Source organism: Rhinichthys klamathensis, unplaced genomic scaffold, assembly GCF_029890125.1.
Source record: "Rhinichthys klamathensis goyatoka isolate OS25496 unplaced genomic scaffold, OSU_Roscu_1.1 h1tg000303l_1, whole genome shotgun sequence".
NCBI classification, from domain to species: domain Eukaryota; kingdom Metazoa; phylum Chordata; class Actinopteri; order Cypriniformes; family Leuciscidae; genus Rhinichthys; species Rhinichthys klamathensis.
The window spans coordinates 2,689,975-2,709,797 of record NW_026606822.1 but is presented as its reverse complement, the minus strand read 5'-3'; the positions used below and the strand labels follow the sequence as shown (position 1 = coordinate 2,709,797).

The 19,823-nt window shown below is 41.1% G+C and overlaps 1 protein-coding gene across 1 annotated transcript in view; it reads right to left on the bottom strand.

The window, feature by feature from the left end:
* The window catches only part of ripor3 (RIPOR family member 3), a 49,976-nt gene that overhangs the window by 26,881 nt on the left and 3,272 nt on the right, over positions 1-19,823 (bottom strand). The gene's annotated exons all lie outside the window — the stretch shown is intronic.

Sequence of the window (19,823 nt, the reverse complement as noted above, 5' to 3'; positions counted from 1 at the left end):
TTGTCCTGGGTAAGTAACGTTAACCACAGATTGATTCGCGAACAATGAATCATTCAAAAAGACTCATGAACTCTCATTTGAATCAGCCTGACTCACTGAAGCCGTTGGTGCGGTTATTATATATTATATATAAATTAGTACATACAGTGATATTTAAATATTTTGCAAGATAGATGGATGCAATATTTTATAAATGATCTCCTTCTCGTTACATCGATAGCCCAGTAGTCTGCGACAAGTGACTGTTTTATGAAAGATATGAGTTCGTTCAATTCGTCCAACAGATTCATTCAACAAAACAAAACATTTTTAATTGAGTCATTGAATCATTCACTTGTTCGATTAATTCAAAACACAGATTAATTCAGAAACGAATCTCCACATAGGGTCTGCTCTTCATGTGGTGAACCTATTTTTGTTAGAGGAGCAAAATAGTAAGTAAAAAAGTCAAAGTAACTGGCAATATTCTGTCTGAAACTGTGTATATTCAACCCTATTTTTTCAACTGCCAGGCAAAATCGTAAATGTGAATGCTTAGAAAAGTGATAGCCTGCGTTTTGTGACAAGTTTTGCTATTTGTTCTTAACGTTAGGCCTATTATGTCTATAACAAATGTAGCATTTTTGGCCATGGTACTAGTAAAACATTATTATTATTTTTTTGGACGTGATAGTGGCATGATCTGAACACAAAAAGTAGTCTGAAATCAGAATAAGCGTTGTTAATATGTGCCTTAAAACAAGTGTTGAATGTTGAACCTCCTCCTAACAAATGGCACTGAGCTAGGTTTACCATAAAAACAGCACAATATTGTAATTAACCCAATCCATCTGTGTTTTGGATTGTTTTCCCCCAAAACGAGCGAAAAAACAAATTTCATTCTCCAAAAGTAGTGGTGGGCATTCAGATGCAATGGAAACTGAGGGATTCATTATATCTTGAGGACATAAACACCAGAGACAATGTGTGTGTCCAGACTAGAACAGAGGATCTGGTAAATTTTGCGTTTTAAATGTCAACAGATCACAGAGATGCATTACAATACATTATATCAGCATTTTAATTAAATTTACACAAAAAAGTTAGTTCACCCAAAAATGAAAATTCTGTCACCATACCCTCATGGCATTCCAAACCATGTGCAATGCATAAGTCATAAAAGCTTGGAACAACATGCAGGTGAGTAAATAATGACAATGTTGATGATAATTCTGTGTGTACTATTCCTTTAAGACAGATTGTTTAAGACACTTCAGTCATACTGTACATTTGATAAGCACAATAATATACTCATTTGCAAATGACATCTAGTCCTGTGTCTATTGTGAATATGCATTTATTTATTTATATTTATATATACACACACACACACACACATCATTCTCAGTGGGATGCACAGTAAGATATCTGAGGGCTGGCCAATCAAAATATTAGCACAGGGATCATGTCTAGCATGAGAAACTGCCATACTAAGACTTTTTTCCATTTGTTTTTTGGCAGGAGGAAGAAAAACAGAAGGGTGTAGAGGGGAGGTATTGTGGATTTACTGGCTTGAACTGTGATTCAGAGTATGATGGCTGTCATTCCAAAACATTTTTTTTGTGGCATTTTGTATATTTGCAGCCATGGGATAGTTGAACATGGCATAGGCCTATGTGTTAACACTTTACAATATCGCTAAGCAATCACGTAAATCTTCCTGGAAACAGCCAGATTGCCATCAATCATTTACCCAGGGGACTCATGGGATTTTGCGCCAAAGGGAATAGATAACTAGTCCAGAGCACACAACGCTGTGGATCAAGAAAAGCACAGGGTAATGATGCCATTGAAGAGTGGAGGGTTCACAATCTAGGTCAGTTGGGTGGGATGGATTTTTTAGGACGTAACAGGACATAACGAATGTAATGATTGATATGAAAGCTTCTGTACAGGTAATTCAGTAAAACTTTTTTATAAAACTACAGATCACAAAGTATTTTAAAGAACGATGGGGTCTAAACAACATTGGACCCCATTGACTTTTTATATGGACAAAAAAAACCAGACTTTTTTTGTGTTCAGAAGAAAGAAAGTCATGCAGGTATGACAGGAACTATCCCTTTGAGTCTACAATTATTAGCCCCTTGATCATTAACCAAGAATCTACCACCTCATGTGAGATGAAACTCTAGCCTCAGCATCTTTTGAAGTCCCTCAGCATCTTCTTTCATAAATGTTTGAAATAGAAATGAGTTTTTAATGACACTCATTAACATGCTGATATGTAACCTGCCTATTTTCATGACCCAGATGGAAGTTGTAGGGACAAGTAGACTACAACCATCGATATCATATGTATTAACAGAATATAATTAGCTTTATCAAAGTGGACATTGCAGAGTACTGAAACAAGAAACAGACCTATCAAACAAATATCCATTACAACCAAGAACCAGCTTGGAATGTATAGCTTAGTCAGGGTCAGGCCGTCGCTTGCATTCACAGGGTCTCGGACAAAACTTTAAAGACCACAAAATATCTCTAACGTGAGAAATTCGAAAGAATTTCTGTGCATTTCTGTAAATCCTGCCGTATGTTGTATATTAAGAGTGATTTGTGAGCTCTTTGATTGCGCAATCTCTGCTGAATAGTGCTTGAGTCATAGATTTCACTCTTAAATAACTTTCAAGAAATCGATCTCAGGGGATCTTAGCTGTAATGAACTCTGCCCCCCTCAAAGCGAATCCCATAGAGCTCATACACACCCACACACAAACACATCACCCCTCATCAATCCATACTGGAACAAAGCCATGGATGACAGCACACAGAACATTAATTGAATAATGTTGAATTTTGTGAAAAATCATCACCTTTATTCTGCTGTTTAAGATATTATTACCCAATACCCCCGAGCAGGACCGATGTGTAATGGGAGTTTTATGTGGTGCTTACTAAGGCAAAGATCACTATAACTATTGTTCATACTTGGAGTTGGGGATTAAAACAGGCTCCTAAACGTAAATAATCTTTGCAGTTTAACTATTCCCATAACGTTCATGCTGCAATCATGAAAGATACCTCAAATTGTCCTGATTTTTGAGAAGAGGTATACTAATTATTTTCTAAATGGTCTGCCTATATGACTAAACCACAAGTTTACAACTGCAACTTAAAATACTTTTAAGTTCTTTTGAGACTTTTGAGAGGTGAGTTCTGCACGAGTAAAGCTCACTATTCTTCTTTAGGGCCTAATGGTTAGAGAGTTAGACTGGTAACCCGAAGGTCATTGTTCAATTCTCATGGTGCGTTCACGTGCTGTGGTAATTATGGTAAATACCAAAATACGACGTGGAAAATGCACATGAACACCCCCTCATGTGGTATTTTCCACTGGGCAGCCCGTAGAATATTTTGATGCACGAGTTGCCGGGATGAGATAACCTTTGACCTTTTCAAAATGTCGGAGAGCAATGCGAGAGTCGTGAATGGTAAAAATATGTACTATTCATGATCTAGAAAATATACAGCATATTATTTACCATTTGAGTTTTGATAAATCATCTTCTTGCTGTAGCAGATGACTTAAGCAATCTAAAATAGTTTTAGCTAAATAACAGGTCTGGATCTCCATCTTTTTACCACATTACGACAACAAAAGCACTTGAACGCAACACACTGGTAAATACCAGTTCACAAGTAGAAAATATCATATTTTCCAATAGCACGTGAAAGCACCATCAATACCGGAAGGAATAAATAACTGAGGTGCTCTTGAGAAAGGCACCTATGCCACCTAACCCCCAATCGCTCCACAGGAGGGGTTTGCAGCAGCAAAAATGGCAGGCCACTGCTCCGGGTGTGTGTGTCCACGGATTGCTGTGTGTGTGTGTGTGTTAACTACTCACTGCTCATAATGTGTGTGCACTTACTTGGATTGGTTGAATGCAGAAGACAAATTCCAAGTAAGATATTCATGACCTTAACGTCATGTCACTGTCACTGAAATTGTAAAAATCTACCTCTATCTCTTTAATAAGATTTATGTGGAGGTCATGAATTAGTAAAGGTGCTAGATAACTTTGTGTTTAAGGGCTCTTGTGAAGAGATTAACAGGGGAGTTACACACATCAGTCTTGTAAGCAATTATGAGTACACCCACATCACACATGTCCAAGTTTGGCTATATTAGATGACAGAAACATGTTTTTATTGCAGTAATGAAAAACGTGAGTGGAGAACGAGGAGTTCAGAGAAAGGATTGCCTCGGGAGAAAGAGGCATTTGACAGAATAGCAAAGGAAAAATCACAAACCTTTTAATTATTATTTTTTTAAATCACAGCCATCTGAGGACTTACCACAAGAAAGGGGCAATACAAGATGATTTCTTTTTCATATTTGAGTAGGTACTTATTTTGAATAAGTAATTACTGCACCGCTAAAAATGATGTTCTAGCAGGCCTATGAGTATGTGTAGTATGAATGTACATTCGCCATGTTGTCATTATCATGTGACCAACCAGCATCAGTTATGTCGCTTCACTGCGGATACATTTTGCCTACTCTTTAAGGAGTTCTGTGAATTTTGACATACTTCTTTTGCCACATACTGTTTCTCGCCTACTATATAGTAGGGAAGTATGCGATTTTGGATGCAACCATAAGTGCACAATGTATAGTAGTGTGTCATTTGGGACACAACTTTCAACTATGATTTTAATGTGTACTGCTTGACTAAGTTGATCTTTGTTTATTTGTAACATGCATACTTGCTCATTGAATTGTCTGCATTCATTTGTGAGTCCACTAGGTGGCAACTACAATTGTGTTGTTGTTTCTTTCAAGAACTAGTTAAAGAAGAAGATTGAAAATGCATGGCAAGAAAAAGCAACAGAAGTCAAAGGTGGAAACAACAAAAATCTGTGCGCTCGTGGGGAGAGGTAAGAAGATATATGCATCTTGTTTGTTCAACTTTTGCTTGCAAGAATATAAACATATCTAGGCGTTTTAACTTCTCTTCTACTGTACTTCTTTCTGTACTCCATGCTATCCTCTGCTGGTTTGGTGTAGTATCACTAATTATGCATGCGCTAAAGCTAGAATTAAAATTTTCTGCGTAAAACATGAAGGAGGAAACTCCACGCGTTAGAGTGAGGGGCATTCTCAATTTAGACAGCAAATGATTGGATGGAATGGAATTTGTACATGGCCTCTAAACAATATGTCATCAAAAGTTTCTCTCCAGTGCAATCTATAATTTTTGTTAAGTTAGTTAGTTAACTGCACCTGTAAAGTCAGTGTGAAGTGGGTAAAGACAGTAAACACATGGAAGGAAATGGTTGTCTGCTCACATGGCTTTGTTTATGTTTTCTGAGGGACGTTTGGCCCCTCTGCTTCCCAGTGATGTATATGGTGTTGTGTATGATATATGAGTGAGTGAGTGTGCATGCTTTAGAAAGGCCGTATAAATCACAGGGAGGTCAGACGTAATTGTTAAGAATGCTTTTTTCCACTGCATCACATTGGGACCCCAGAGGCCCCTGCACATACTCATGTGCTTTCATTCACAATTCAAGATGATCGCATTAGTATTCATAGGTAGTTGTATGTAAAATGCACTCATACATTGTTTAAATGTTCGAATATACACTAATATGTAAATTATCAATGTGGGCAGCTTCTAAACCTGTACCTTAGACCTGTTTACAAACTCTCTGTTTAGATTTTTAGAAGAAATAGTCTGAAAATTTTAAATTGATTTTGTTTTACATGTATATTATTTTTTAATTGTATTATATAAATATACACTACCGTTCAAAAGTTTGGGGTCGGTACGATTTTAAATACTTTTAAAAGAATTCTCTTCTGCTAACCATGGCTGCGCTTATTTGATTAAAAATACAACAAAAATCAGTTATAGTATTAAATATTATTCCAGTGTAAATCAGCTGTTTTCTGTGTGAATATATAGTAAAGTGTAATTTATTCCTGTGATCAAAGCTGAATTTTCAGCATCACCAGTGTCAGTGTCTTCAGTGTCAAATGATCCTTCACAAATCAGTATAATATGAGGATTTGATGCTCAAGAAACATTTATTATTATTATCAATGTTGAAACAGTTGTTGGTCTGTCAGTTGTACAGTTTTTTTTTTTTTTTTTTTAGGATTCTTTGATGAATAGGAAGTTCAAAAGAACAGCATTTGTTTGAAATAGAATCTTTTGTAACATTATAAATGTCTTTACTGTCCTTGATAAATAAAAGTATTGATTTCTTTCCTCCAAAAAATAAAAATAAAATTCTCACTGACCCCAAACTTTTGAACGGTAGTGTATATTATATATATATATATATATATTTATATGTATTTTGGTTATTATTTTATTAATATAAAAACTAGATTTTGGGGTGAAATGTGCTCTGGACATGTATTTGTGATAATCAACCATACACATATTCTATCCTCAAATGCCTAATGATTAATAATAAATAGGTTGCACAATTTTCCCATCTCTTTCTCTGTTTTTCTGTCTTTTTTTCATGCAAACATGCACAAATGCATGCATAAATGTTAACAGTCATTTGATGAAGGCAGTTGTTGAAAGGTCATAAGAATGTGGGTAGATTGTAAACCTGTCTTAATTTGGTAACTTAAAACCACATGTTTTACTATTACAACAAACTTGCTCGTAATTCCTCCTTAAACCCAAAATGTGGCAAAGCTTAGCATGTTCGTGGCTAATGGAGATGGTCTTTATATAAGAACTCCTGATGTTTGGTGGTTGAATGGAATGTTTTTGCCAGATGTTGCATCTTCCTCTCAGTCCTATGATGATTCATGACCTTGTCCCTCAATAATCAGTTCCCGATTTCTGTCCCATATTTCCTCTATGCCAAAATAGGTTCCTATGTATTCTCATGATAGTAATACTGAATGATCGGCTATCTCATGATTAGCATTATTTATGGAGCTGTTTTTCTCGTCCAAGTGAATCTAGGAATATAAAAGCCCTGAGTTGGTGATAGAAATACTTTTGTTTACTAAGGTTGGCTTCATGCAAACATCCATCTCGAAAGCTTGTTAGCGAGTTTTTAAGCTTAGCTTTTATGCACACAAGGGGATTTTTATGTATTGGCAATAAGTTTATAAGTCTAATAGATTTCTTATGGGTGTACTTATGACGTTAAGTGTTTCTTGAAAAGGCTGTGCATGAGTTGAGACTAGGCAGACATTTTTCCATGTGCTTTGTGAAGTTGGTTAACTACCGGGAGTAAAGCATGGATTTGGTTTCTGAGCCCGTCTGGAAGGTTGCGACAGCCACAAAATTGGTTAGTGTCTCGACAGTTTAAGGTCACTAGACGTCTAAATCTCCTCTGAATAGTAGCTTAGAAAGTGAAATCTTTATATTGAAGTTATTATTTCAGTCCAGTCTCTGGATTCATTTGTCCAGTAACGTGAATACAGTGCTTTGTGTAATAAGAAAAAATAGTGAAATAAAAAAGTTTTGAGCCAATGAGAATGTAGGTTGTTGCCAGAGGATGTGGGCTAACATTTCATCCAGTATTTCTCAGTGAGGCTTTGTCTCCATTTTACCTAAACCACTTTAAACTCCCTCACCTCCTTGGCTGGTTTCTGGTGAACATCGGCTTGAACGTTTTCTTGGATGGCATGAAGTATGGATGGCAAAACACTGGAGAAGCAGCTCTCCAATCCAAACCATCTATGAGGTTTTTAGGTTATTCAGCAGATGTACACAAGATGAATTTAGGTGAAAGGGTTTGTGGCTAGATGGTTTGTTCTGTAAACTGTCGTCAGGTCAAAAAGGGTTTAATGTTGCTAAGCCACATCCTTTGGCAATAGTTTCCTAAAAGTGTTAATGGATTTTTGTTCTATATCAAAGGCTAGATTTGTTCCATATAGGCTATTGTTTTCTATAATTTGAGCTGTTACATTTCAAACTTTATTTTTCCATAACACTAAGCCAGTATTTTGACGGAAAACAGTTCATATTGCAAGTTATGCTACACAAACGTGGGTTGCATTCTCAGATTTTCCACAAGGGTTGCTTGCTATAGAGAATTATTAGCATGTGTTGTCTTGTTCTATGGTTAGTTTTCTCTTTCAGGTCAACTACTGCATTGTAGAGCAACTGTCACGGTTCATGGATTCATGGACTCTCTCTCGCTATGTGTGTGCGTGCTGTGTGAATGGGCGTGGCTCGTCAGCTGGCTCGTTCCACTGATGAGCCGATCAGCGCCAGCTGTTCTGAATGAGGATGTCCTATATATTGTTTGCTCACTCGTCTTGTCTCTGTCAGATGGTTGTGGAGGTTCTCCTGGGTCTGAGCCTGTTCCCCTGTTCCTGTCCTGCTTCTTCGACGCTTCCATAGGATCTTCTCCACGTTGGATCTGCATTCCGCCCGCTGAGTCCCTGCGTTGCCTAGTCTGCCCGAGCGTGTTCTGTGTTCACCTGAGGATTCTGCCACTTCATTCCCTGAGTCTGCCGAGGATCATCGATCACCTCCATTCTGAGTTTGTCTATATGAGAACTGTAACCTATTCGTTCAGTACGATCCTTGTGGATGCTACCTGTCGAATTGAGTCTCTTGTCTTCTCTTTTGACAAATAAATACTTGTTCACTCGCATCTGAATCCTTGACTATCTTTCAGTGATCCATGACAGAACCATCTGACCACCATCTCATGGATTCAGCGAGTGACCCCGGGATCGAACAGATGTTCGCCGGAAGCCACGCCCGGATGGATCGCCAGGACGAGCAGATCGGAGCTTCGGGACGGGCGATACAGGCTTTGGTAACGCAGGTGTCCGAGCTCACCTCTCAAATTCAACGCCTGAGAGTTCCCACTGCGCCGGCACCGCCCCCGCCTGTTCCCCAAGGGATTTTCCAGCAACCAGAGCCGCGTGCCCTCGCACCAGAACCGCGCATCCCAGCACCTGAGAGGTATTCGGGCGAGCCCAATCTGTGCAGAACGTTCCTGACTAAGTGCTCTATTTTTTTCTCACTTCAGCCAATGACATTTGCGTCTGAGGAGTCGAAGGTAGCCCTGGTGATGACACTACTTTCTGGCCGCGCGGCTCAGTGGGGAACAGCGGTGTGGCAGAACAGACATCAGTGCTGCTCCTCGTTCCAGGCACTCGAGCTAGAGATGACACGAGTGTTTGACCGCGCCGTCGCTGGACGCGAGGCTGCCCGCCAACTCGCTGACCTTCGCCAGAACCAACTGTCAGTCTCTGACTATTCCATAGAGTTCCGGACATTGGCGGCCGAGTGCAAGTGGAACGAGGAGGCGCAGTGGGACATGTTCCTGCATGGGCTGGCTGACCGCGTTCAGAGGGAGATTTATACCCTGGAGCTGCCCAAGACACTGGATGGACTAATCGAGTTAGCATTACGAGTCGATGCTCGCCTTCAACAGCAGGAGAGCCGACCATACCGGATGCCTGCGGCCGAATTCACCACGAGTTCCAGTGCCCGGAGCTTGAGCGCGGTCAGTCCCCTGAACGATCCTGAGCCCATGCAGGTAGGTCGAGCTCGGCTTTCCCGGGAGGAGAGAGAACACCGTCGCTCGAGGGGTTTATGTCTTTACTGCGGGGAGGCCGGCCATTTCGTCAACACCTGTCCTTTAAAAGGCCAAGCCCGGCGGTAGGACGGCGGCTACTGTCGGGCGGGCTCTCCATGACTGGACCCTCGAGCGCCACTCTCCTCCCGGTTAGACTCCAGTGGGCGGAACACTCCTTCAGCTGTCAAGCGCTGGTGGATTCGGGAGCAGAGGGAAACCTTATGGACTTTTCACTGGCACGCAAGCTTCGCCTCCCCATCACTACGTTAGAGAGAACGATCACTATCAACGCACTCAATGGGCAAGAACTCCCGGGTATCACTCACTCCACCGGACTTATTACACTCATTACCTCGGGAAACCACACTGAAAAGACTTCACTCTACCTCACTCAGTCACCTCACGCTCCTATTGTCCTGGGTCACCCGTGGTTGGTTCAGCACGGACCTCGGATAGAGTGGGGCCAAAACTCTGTTTCCGCGTGGAGTAATGATTGTTATGCCTCATGTCTTTTGTCTGCCGTCCCGTCTGTTTCTCGTTCTGTGTTGCAGGAGGAGTCGGTGAATCTGTCTAACGTGCCACCGGAGTACCGCGACCTGAAGGAGGTGTTCAGTAAGTCTCGGGCTGCTTCTCTTCCTCCTCATCGTCCCTATGACTGTGCCATAGAGTTACTGCCAGGTACGTCTCCGCCCAAGGGCAAGTTATATTCACTTTCTGCTCCAGAAAGGGAGGCTATGGGGAAATATATTTCTGATTCTCTAGCCACCAGGTTCATCCGCCCTTCCTCTTCTCCAGCGGGGGCGGGATTCTTTTTTGTGGGGAAGAAGGATGGATCTCTGCGACCTTGTATTGATTACCGGGGGTTGAACAACATCACGGTTAAGAATACTTATCCTTTGCCGTTGATGTCTTCAGCTTTCGAGAGGTTGCAGGGAGCATCTATCTTCACAAAATTGGATTTACGTAATGCATATCATTTGGTTCGCATCAGGAAGGGGGATGAGTGGAAGACCGCGTTTAACACCCCCAGGGGGCACTTTGAATACTTGGTTATGCCGTTCGGGCTTTCCAACTCCCCTGCAGTCTTCCAGGCACTCGTCAATGATGTGTTGAGAGACATGGTAGATCAGTTCATATATGTTTACCTGGATGACATATTGATTTTTTCTTCGTCTCTCCAGGAGCACGTTCAACACGTCAGACGAGTGCTCCAGAGGTTGCTAGAGAATGGGCTTTTTGTCAAGGCGGAGAAATGCGCTTTTCATGCACAGTCTGTTCCTTTCCTAGGGTACATCATTTCGTCTGAGGGAGTACGCATGGATCCTGAGAAGGTTAAGGCTGTGGTGGAGTGGCCAAGTCCAGATTCCCGTAAGGCCCTACAGAGGTTTCTGGGGTTCGCCAACTTCTACCGGCGTTTCATTCGCAATTTCAGCCAACTAGCCGCGCCGTTGACTGCCTTGACCTCCCCCCGAACTGCGTTCAGGTGGTCAGACACAGCTGAGGCTGTGTTTGCCAAACTGAAAGGCTGCTTTGTTTCAGCTCCCATCTTGATAGCCCCTGATTCTTCACGTCAGTTCGTGGTGGAGGTCGACGCATCAGAGGTGGGGGTAGGAGCAGTTCTTTCCCAGCGTTCTCTCACGGATGACAAGATGCATCCCTGCGCGTTTTTGTCTCGTCGTTTATCGCCTGCCGAACGTAACTATGACATTGGTAACAGAGAGTTGTTGGCAGTAAAGTTAGCGTTGGAGGAATGGCGTCATTGGTTGGAAGGGTCGGGGGTACCTTTTATTGTCTGGACCGATCACAAGAACCTGGAATATATCAGAACCGCCAAAAGACTGAACTCCAGGCAGGCTCGGTGGGCACTTTTTTTCGGACGTTTTGATTTTTCTCTCTCGTACCGCCCGGGTTCCAAAAACATCAAACCCGATTCTTTATCGCGTATTTTTGACCGTTCCGAACGCCCGTCTACTCCCGAGTGCATTTTACCCGAGACCCTATTTGTCTCCACACTCACATGGGAGGTCGAATCGAAGGTCAAGACGGCCTTAGAAGGGGTAACGCCTCCGCCCGGCTGCCCACCGAATCGTTTATTTGTGCCGGAGGGATTACGGTCAGACGTCATTAAGTGGGGGCATTGTTCCAACGTAGCTTGCCATCCAGGAGTTAATCGCACCAGTTTTTTGGTCAAGCAACGATTCTGGTGGCCACTTATGGCACGCGACATTCACAGTTTTGTTTTGGCTTGCTCGGTATGTGCCACTGGTAAGACTTCCAATCGACCCCCAGATGGGTTACTCCAACCGCTGCCTGTCCCTTCGAGACCCTGGTCCCACATCGCGCTAGATTTTATCACCGCCCTCCCACCCTCTCAAGGGTACACGGTAGTTTTGACCGTGGTGGACCGATTCTCGAAGGCGGCTCATTTTATTCCCTTGCCCAAACTACCCTCAGCCAAGGAGACAGCGGTGATTGTTGTAGATCACGTCTTTCGCTTACATGGCCTTCCGATTGACGTGGTTTCTGACAGAGGACCCCAATTTGTGTCCAAATTTTGGCGAGAGTTTTGTAAATCACTGGGAGCGACCGTTAGTCTGTCCTCAGGGTTTCACCCCCAGAGCAATGGCCAGACCGAGAGAGCCAACCAGGATTTGGAAAGAGTATTGCGTTGTTTGGCCGCCAGGAATCCTTCCTCTTGGAGCCAACATATCTCTATGGTGGAGTACGCCCACAATACATTACCAGTGTCATCCACGGGCCTATCTCCGTTTGAATGTAGTTTAGGTTACCAGCCACCAATTTTTCCCAGTCTGGAATCCGAAGTCGCGGTCCCCTCCGCTCACGCGTTCGTCCAGAGGTGTCACCGCACATGGACCAGAGCCCGTGAGACTCTGCTCCAAGTGGGGGCGCGCACCAAGGCTAAGGCCGATCGCCACCGGTCGAGGCCACCCGTATACGTCGCTGGTCAAAGAGTGTGGCTTTCTACGAAGAATATTCCTCTCCGTTCCGTCTCAAATAAATTAGCTCCTAAATTCATTGGCCCGTTCACTATCACCAAGATTATTAGTCCGGTGACAGTCCGCCTCAAATTGCCTCTAGCGTACAAGAGAATTCATCCCGCGTTTCATGTCTCCAAAATTAAACCCGTTTTTCGGTCACATCTTAATCCGCCTGCTCCGGTTCCCCCCCCGCCGCGACTCGTAGATGGGGAGCCTACTTTTTCGGTTAACCGTATTCTGGACTCGAGACGGAGGGGACGCGGGTTCCAGTACTTGGTGGACTGGGAAGGTTACGGTCCGGAGGAGAGAAGTTGGGTTCCTGCCAGAGACATTCTGGATCACTCCCTTATCGATGATTACAATCGACAGGTAAGGGTGTCTGGGAACGCCAGGCGGCGTTCCTAGGAGGAGGGGTACTGTCACGGTTCATGGATTCATGGACTCTCTCTCGCTATGTGTGTGCGTGCTGTGTGAATGGGCGTGGCTCGTCAGCTGGCTCGTTCCACTGATGAGCCGATCAGCGCCAGCTGTTCTGAATGAGGATGTCCTATATATTGTTTGCTCACTCGTCTTGTCTCTGTCAGATGGTTGTGGAGGTTCTCCTGGGTCTGAGCCTGTTCCCCTGTTCCTGTCCTGCTTCTTCGACGCTTCCATAGGATCTTCTCCACGTTGGATCTGCATTCCGCCCGCTGAGTCCCTGCGTTGCCTAGTCTGCCCGAGCGTGTTCTGTGTTCACCTGAGGATTCTGCCACTTCATTCCCTGAGTCTGCCGAGGATCATCGATCACCTCCATTCTGAGTTTGTCTATATGAGAACTGTAACCTATTCGTTCAGTACGATCCTTGTGGATGCTACCTGTCGAATTGAGTCTCTTGTCTTCTCTTTTGACAAATAAATACTTGTTCACTCGCATCTGAATCCTTGACTATCTTTCAGTGATCCATGACAGCAACGGTTTGAAGTGAATCTTGCTGAGTAAGTTAGTAAAACAGTATTTGTTTACCTCAGGTGCATCCCTATTCACGTACTTGTGCACTATTCTATGCCAATTTTAGTGTAAATAGTTTTAGTAGTGTGTCTCTTATAGTGGATTTAATGTGGGAATATAAACATTATTTTGTATAAACCATTGTTTACAAATATTTCATTTTAGTTGAGTGATTATTAAAAGTATACGGTAACACTTTAGAATACGGTTCCTTCGTTAATGAATAACTACACAAGAACCAATGAGTAACACAATATTAACAATCTAGTAACTACTATTAACTAACAATAAACTCTGATTAACAAACTAGTAAGTAATAGCAGAAAGTGGTACTTCACTATTAACTAATCACTACTATTTTTTTAATGCTTCCCAGAGAACTACTGAAAAAGTTTCATAATTCATGCAAAACTAATCAATAAACAATGCAGGACAAATGACTAGCACTACATTAACATTTTAACTGCTACTGTAAATGATTATTATGGTAACTAACTAGTAATGACTCAAGTGTTACTACATACGTCTATGGGAATTACTAATTATTTGGATCCGTATTCTAAAGTGAAGATCATGGTAACTAACTAGTAATGACTCAAGTGTTACAACATACTTCTATGGGAATTACTATTTAAAACTTCACCAAAAAAACCTCAAAAGCTTCAAATGATTCATCATGACTGAAAAAAATTGCTGATTTTAACAAAACGCATGAAACAAGTATGTAGTAACACTTGATTAATTACTAGTTACTTACCATGATCTTCACTTTAGAATACGGATCCAAATAATTAGTAATTCCCATAGAAGTATGTAGTAACACTTGAGTCATTACTAGTTAGTTAAAAAATAGTAGCTATTGATTAGTTAATAGTGAAGTACCACTTTCATCTGTGCGCTATTACTTACTAATTCGTTAATCAGAGTTTCTTTTTAGTTAATAGTAGTTACTAGATATTTAATAAACTTTTTCAGTAGTTCTCTGGTAAGGGTTAAAAAATAGTAGTTATTGATTAGTTAATAGTGAAGTACCACTTTCATCTGTGCGCTATTACTTACTAGTTTGTTAATCAGAGTTTATTGTTAGTTAATAGTAGTTACTAGATTGTTAATATTGTGTTACTCATTGGTTCTTGTGTAGTTATTCATTAACGAAGGAACCGTATTCTAAAGTGTTACCAAGTATACTTTGTGTACTGTAAAATATTGAATGGTGCTTGTCGGCGATGAGACAATTTTGTAAGGCCCATACATAACCACCGAACCTAATCACCCTAGCAACTGTAGCAATCCCATGGCAACATTATGACAGTGAATTTTGCCTATTCACTTTTTTTTAATAGAAAATATAAGTCTTTCTCAAACACCACTAGAAACAGTCACTGACAAAAATGACTGTCCTCAAATTCAGAACAGCATGAATGCCTTCAGATCTCATGATTTATATGATTAACAGAGGAAATGCATTATGCGGTTAGAGCATTGAATGTCTTCAGCTCTGCTCTTAGAGTGTAAACAAATCCAAATGACTACCTTGCATCTCGGCGGCAAACCAGTGGCCACTTGAAAGTGCAAGAGTCTTCAAAGCAGACAGTGGGAATGCCAGCTAAAGGTTCAATTAAGGATTCTTTTTATTTATTTACTTTTTGCTCTGTCTGCATTTGAGTTTTAATAGATCCCAGAGCTTTAGGGGGCTGTACATCCTGTTTGTGTGTGCCATATGAGTTTAAGTGTGTGAGAGGGCAGTCAGTAAAGAACAGCGTAATTACTCTTCACTCTCTGTCTGTTCTTGTTTCTCTCTCTCTCTCTTCTCAGTATCCTTCTTTTTCTTTCCACTGTAATAGTTTACAGAGATGTTCCTCGTGCACTTCCAAGTCATGACATTTTTCAAAAAGTCAGACTTGTTCTTGAGTTTTGAGGTCACATTTTACAGTCCTCAAATATTATTTCCAAGAAGATTTTTATATGTAATTGAATTAAAAGCCATTGGGTCTCATTCATGAATCACGAGCAGAACGGATTTTTGTGTAAATCGTGTGTAAAGTAGTTCTGCATGGCGTAAATTTTCGGATTCATTAAAATGTTGGTATTTTCCAAATGTTAGTTGGTACGAAAGAAATCTACACCTGCTCCCAGCCACGCGTAAATAGTGAGTTTAACATCCGAACGTTTTGCTCATTAATAACCAAGGCTGCATTTTAATTCACCTTAATCGGGTCCATATTTACACAGCATTTTGAAAAAATATTATATATAGTAATTACATATGGTTTTTCTTTTTACTTCTGGGACTGTTTGATTAACAGATGAAACTCCATTAACTGCATCTGTAATCTGTAATGCTTTTTTTTTAGGACCTGATACGCCACTATGTAGCCTACGCTTGAAAATAAAATGTGGCGTTTTGAATGAACTTCTGATAATAAAACTTCGATTTCTGCATCTGAGAAATTTTTCGTTTTCATTAGTTTTTGAGAAGACATGTTGAAATCCTTCGTTTCGTGTCATAATATGATGCCCAGATATAGTTGTCAGTCGGATTTAATGGGTGGGATTTATGGTAATTGAGAATGAAGTAACGTGCACGCGCGCCCCATTTACGACTGATTGGAATTCATTAACACACACACACATTTCACTATCACATCTGACATTTACGAAGTATTTGTGAATCAGGAGATGAGTTTTCGTGAAGGTCTCTTTACGGGCAAATCACTCTCATATTTACTCGTATATTTACGAATGTTTCATGAATGAGACCCATTGTGTGGTCCTTGCCAGTGCAAAATTCTAAGCTGGTTGCCAGGGTGTTGCTATGCTATGGTGTTCTGAGAGCTTGGAAAGTTATGCACTGAAGACTACTTTAAATTCACAATGAAATCAAAATGAACGATTCTTTTTGTGTGGAATATTGCAGTGTTTATTATTATTATTAAAACATGCCCTCCGGCCTCCGAATCTTTAATCAAAACAACTTCCCCTTCCTCTTGCGACATCTCTTCTCTGATGACGTGTTTTCTGGTGTGAGGGCTGGACAACCTGTCAATCACATGAGATCCACCACTTACAAACCACAACCATCCAGCCAATTCCTCATGCCGAGTTCACACTGCGCTATTTTCAAAGTAGTCGGGTCACTGTCCTTTTCACACTACATGACTTTACAAAAGAAAGAATCACCGACAACTTCTGTCTGGTCTGCAAACTCACAACCAAACACGCGAGAAGTGATAAGGAAATAACGCAAGGATTGTGTGTTCTGTGAGAGACTTGGGGGTAAATCAATAATTTTGCAATGTGCTGCTGGTCAAGCAAATGTTTGTGCTTTGTTTCTGTTTGATATAATTGTAAATATATCTATTAAAATACTGATATTGTGGTCTATAACTCCTCCCCGAACATCCCGCTGTCCTGTATCTTGCTCTCCCATTGGCTGTCGGTCATCGCCAATGGAGTTTTCAGTCAAAACACATTCACACAGCAGGATTGTGATTGTGAATCGCTGACAGGTCCAGAAGGTTAGCATGGCAAATATCTCACGGGCGTCTGCGACTCGTCGGCGATTCTCTCGGATCGCGTCTTTGATCATTCACACTGCGGGATTGTCACTCACGTGAACGAGCACCGATTTGCCTATGATTTTGGGGCATTTGTCGGCGATCTCACAAAACCTGTCGTCGAGCGAAAATCTGGCCTAAAATCGTTCAGTATTAAAAATCGGCATCAGTGACCAAGTTTAGTCTTCATTTTTTTCTCATTCAAGAAGCCGTTTCACTTGGATGTACGTCACAGTAGGGAAGAAAAGACGAACACAACTTCAGTTTCTATACTGCAATAAAGACGTTCAACAATTAGGCTAGTGACAATTAGATTATCTCCATTTTATTTTTTGTTTTTAGCCTTAATATTTTAGTGAATGTTTTTTTTATTTGAAGATGAATGTTTTAGCATATTGATAGCAATCTGTCAAAGCACTAATTTTCCCTGCTGAAAAACTTTTTTCGAGACAATTACATGTCAGGATTCATAACGATTGCTGTGAGTGAGCAATGTGTTATTTTCTTGTTTATTTGTTATATATCTGCCAGGGTTGCACTTAGTTAGCATCAATATATAACTAAGAGTGACGTGTCTGATGGGTGTCAGGTAGACATTACTAAACCCAACCTAGATTTTGAAAATGTGCAGTTTAAGATTTTGAAGAACTTATGAACCTCCTCAATCCTTGATTTGATGATATGCCCTTTCTGACAGTCCTCACAATTAGTTGCCCTTCGTTCTTGCGGATGGAACTACTTTTGGCGTTGTGTTTTTACAAAGTGGGGCTTTCCGCTCTGGCTTCGGTCCACCTGGGTCCACCTCACTTTAAGTTCTTCCACCAGAGCGATTGTACTTCTGGCTGCATGTTTGATGTGCAAATCCCTCCTTTTTCTGCACTTCCTGCACTTCTCTCCTTTTGTTTTTCTTGTGTAAACGAATAAAGCATTGCAGAAATGGAGTGAAAAAAGGTTGAGTTCATCGGGGATGAGAGCATATTGGATATGTGGGTATCTCAGCAGGGTGTACCACCACTGAAGTCAATGACTGGATATTATGAAAACACTATTCGTCTTGCTTCTCTAGTACATACGCTTTCTCTATCTGTGTGTACCCATGCCACACCTTTTAACAATGTAATCTGCTCACATTCCAGATCTTTTATAGGTAATATAAATACATGGAAATTGCATTTCATATCTGATCGAAAGGGAAAAAAATTGCTTCCAGCTCTCCTGCTTGGCATTAATGTATGTAACAGATATGAAAACGGCTCACCCCCTGATGGCATATAGCATGAATGTGGCAATTTACAGACTGATATATGCACTTCTTTTCTCTTTGTAGTCCACCCTATAGCCTCTGAAATTCATATATTGTATGCTGTATTCATAAATTACATTTAATTTTGGTGAACTAACCCTTTCCACCAGTTCCTGATTGAGCTGGTGAGCCAATGATAAAGGTTTAGACAGATAGTAACTTGTGTTTTTGTGCTTGGTTATGTGCTATCTGAAGGAGACCACCAGTTGACTTTTGGAGTTGTTGTCTATGTGCATGGGTGTAGATAGTGTGAGACACGATTGCATATACACATATGGTCATATATAAACAGGATGGAAGAGTGTTGTACATTAATGAAATGCAAATCCTTGCACTTATTTCCTGAACATGAAAGCAATTGATTTATCAAGCATTTGGTGAGTAAAAATGTTTACGTCAAGGGTTTAAATTAGATTAAACGGGTGTGTTCAATTCTCTCAGGCAAAAGCGAAGACAACTTCGCACTTGTGAGACGATCACTTCTTCGGAAAGCCCCACCAACTCACACAGATGTTGAAGAATCGGTTATTGCTGTTCTGAGAACTCACATTCTTCCAGACACAACTAATCAACTGCAGAAAATTAGATTCTTGTTCTGTTAGTGTGTCTGCCAGAGCCGGTGCAATACTTGTTTGTTCACAGGACAGATATGCCAAATAGCAATGCCTTTGCCATAGCAATGTAAATATTCCATATTTGTTCATATTGTGCTTGGGTCAATCTTGTATTTGACATCACAATAACAGTTAATTCTCGTAATCATATATCATAATCCATAAAATGTCTCTGTGGAAAGGTTGAACCTGTTTTTGCCTTATTTGCATATTTAGGTTGACCAATTACAGACCTGCACACACTTTCTGATATATAACATCAGCACAGCTAGCATGTCTTCAAATCTTTGACAAGTTTCTTAATGTAACATGACAATCCATCAATGGCTGTCGACTTATTTGCCTTACCATGAAGCAACTGTTGTTTTTAATTGGAATTCTATATTCCCAGATTCTTTCAAAGGGTGTTGTATCCATTAAATGGAAACAAGGCCAACAAAGGGAGAAGGGAGACAAGTGTAAGAAACAAAAGAGAGCGAGAGAGGAAGAATCTGCATTTTGAGATCGCTCGATTTTCATAGTCTTACGGTTTTCGGGGCAGTCTTGTAACAGGGAATTGAGTTTCAGATTCCCACAACAGGGAGAGAGAGGTGGGGAAGTCAGGAGAATGGAGGGATGAGCTAAACCGGACTGTGAAGGAGTGTAAATTGAAAACCGTGAGGAGCCTCTCTGTGAACTCATTCTTCGAGGGCAGTGGAACCTGTCTGAGGGTTTTTTCCACAACCGCTGGTTTGTATTAACGCATGACAAAGAGCTCCATTAAACATCATTTGTCTTCTTGGAAATGCTTGTAGGCCT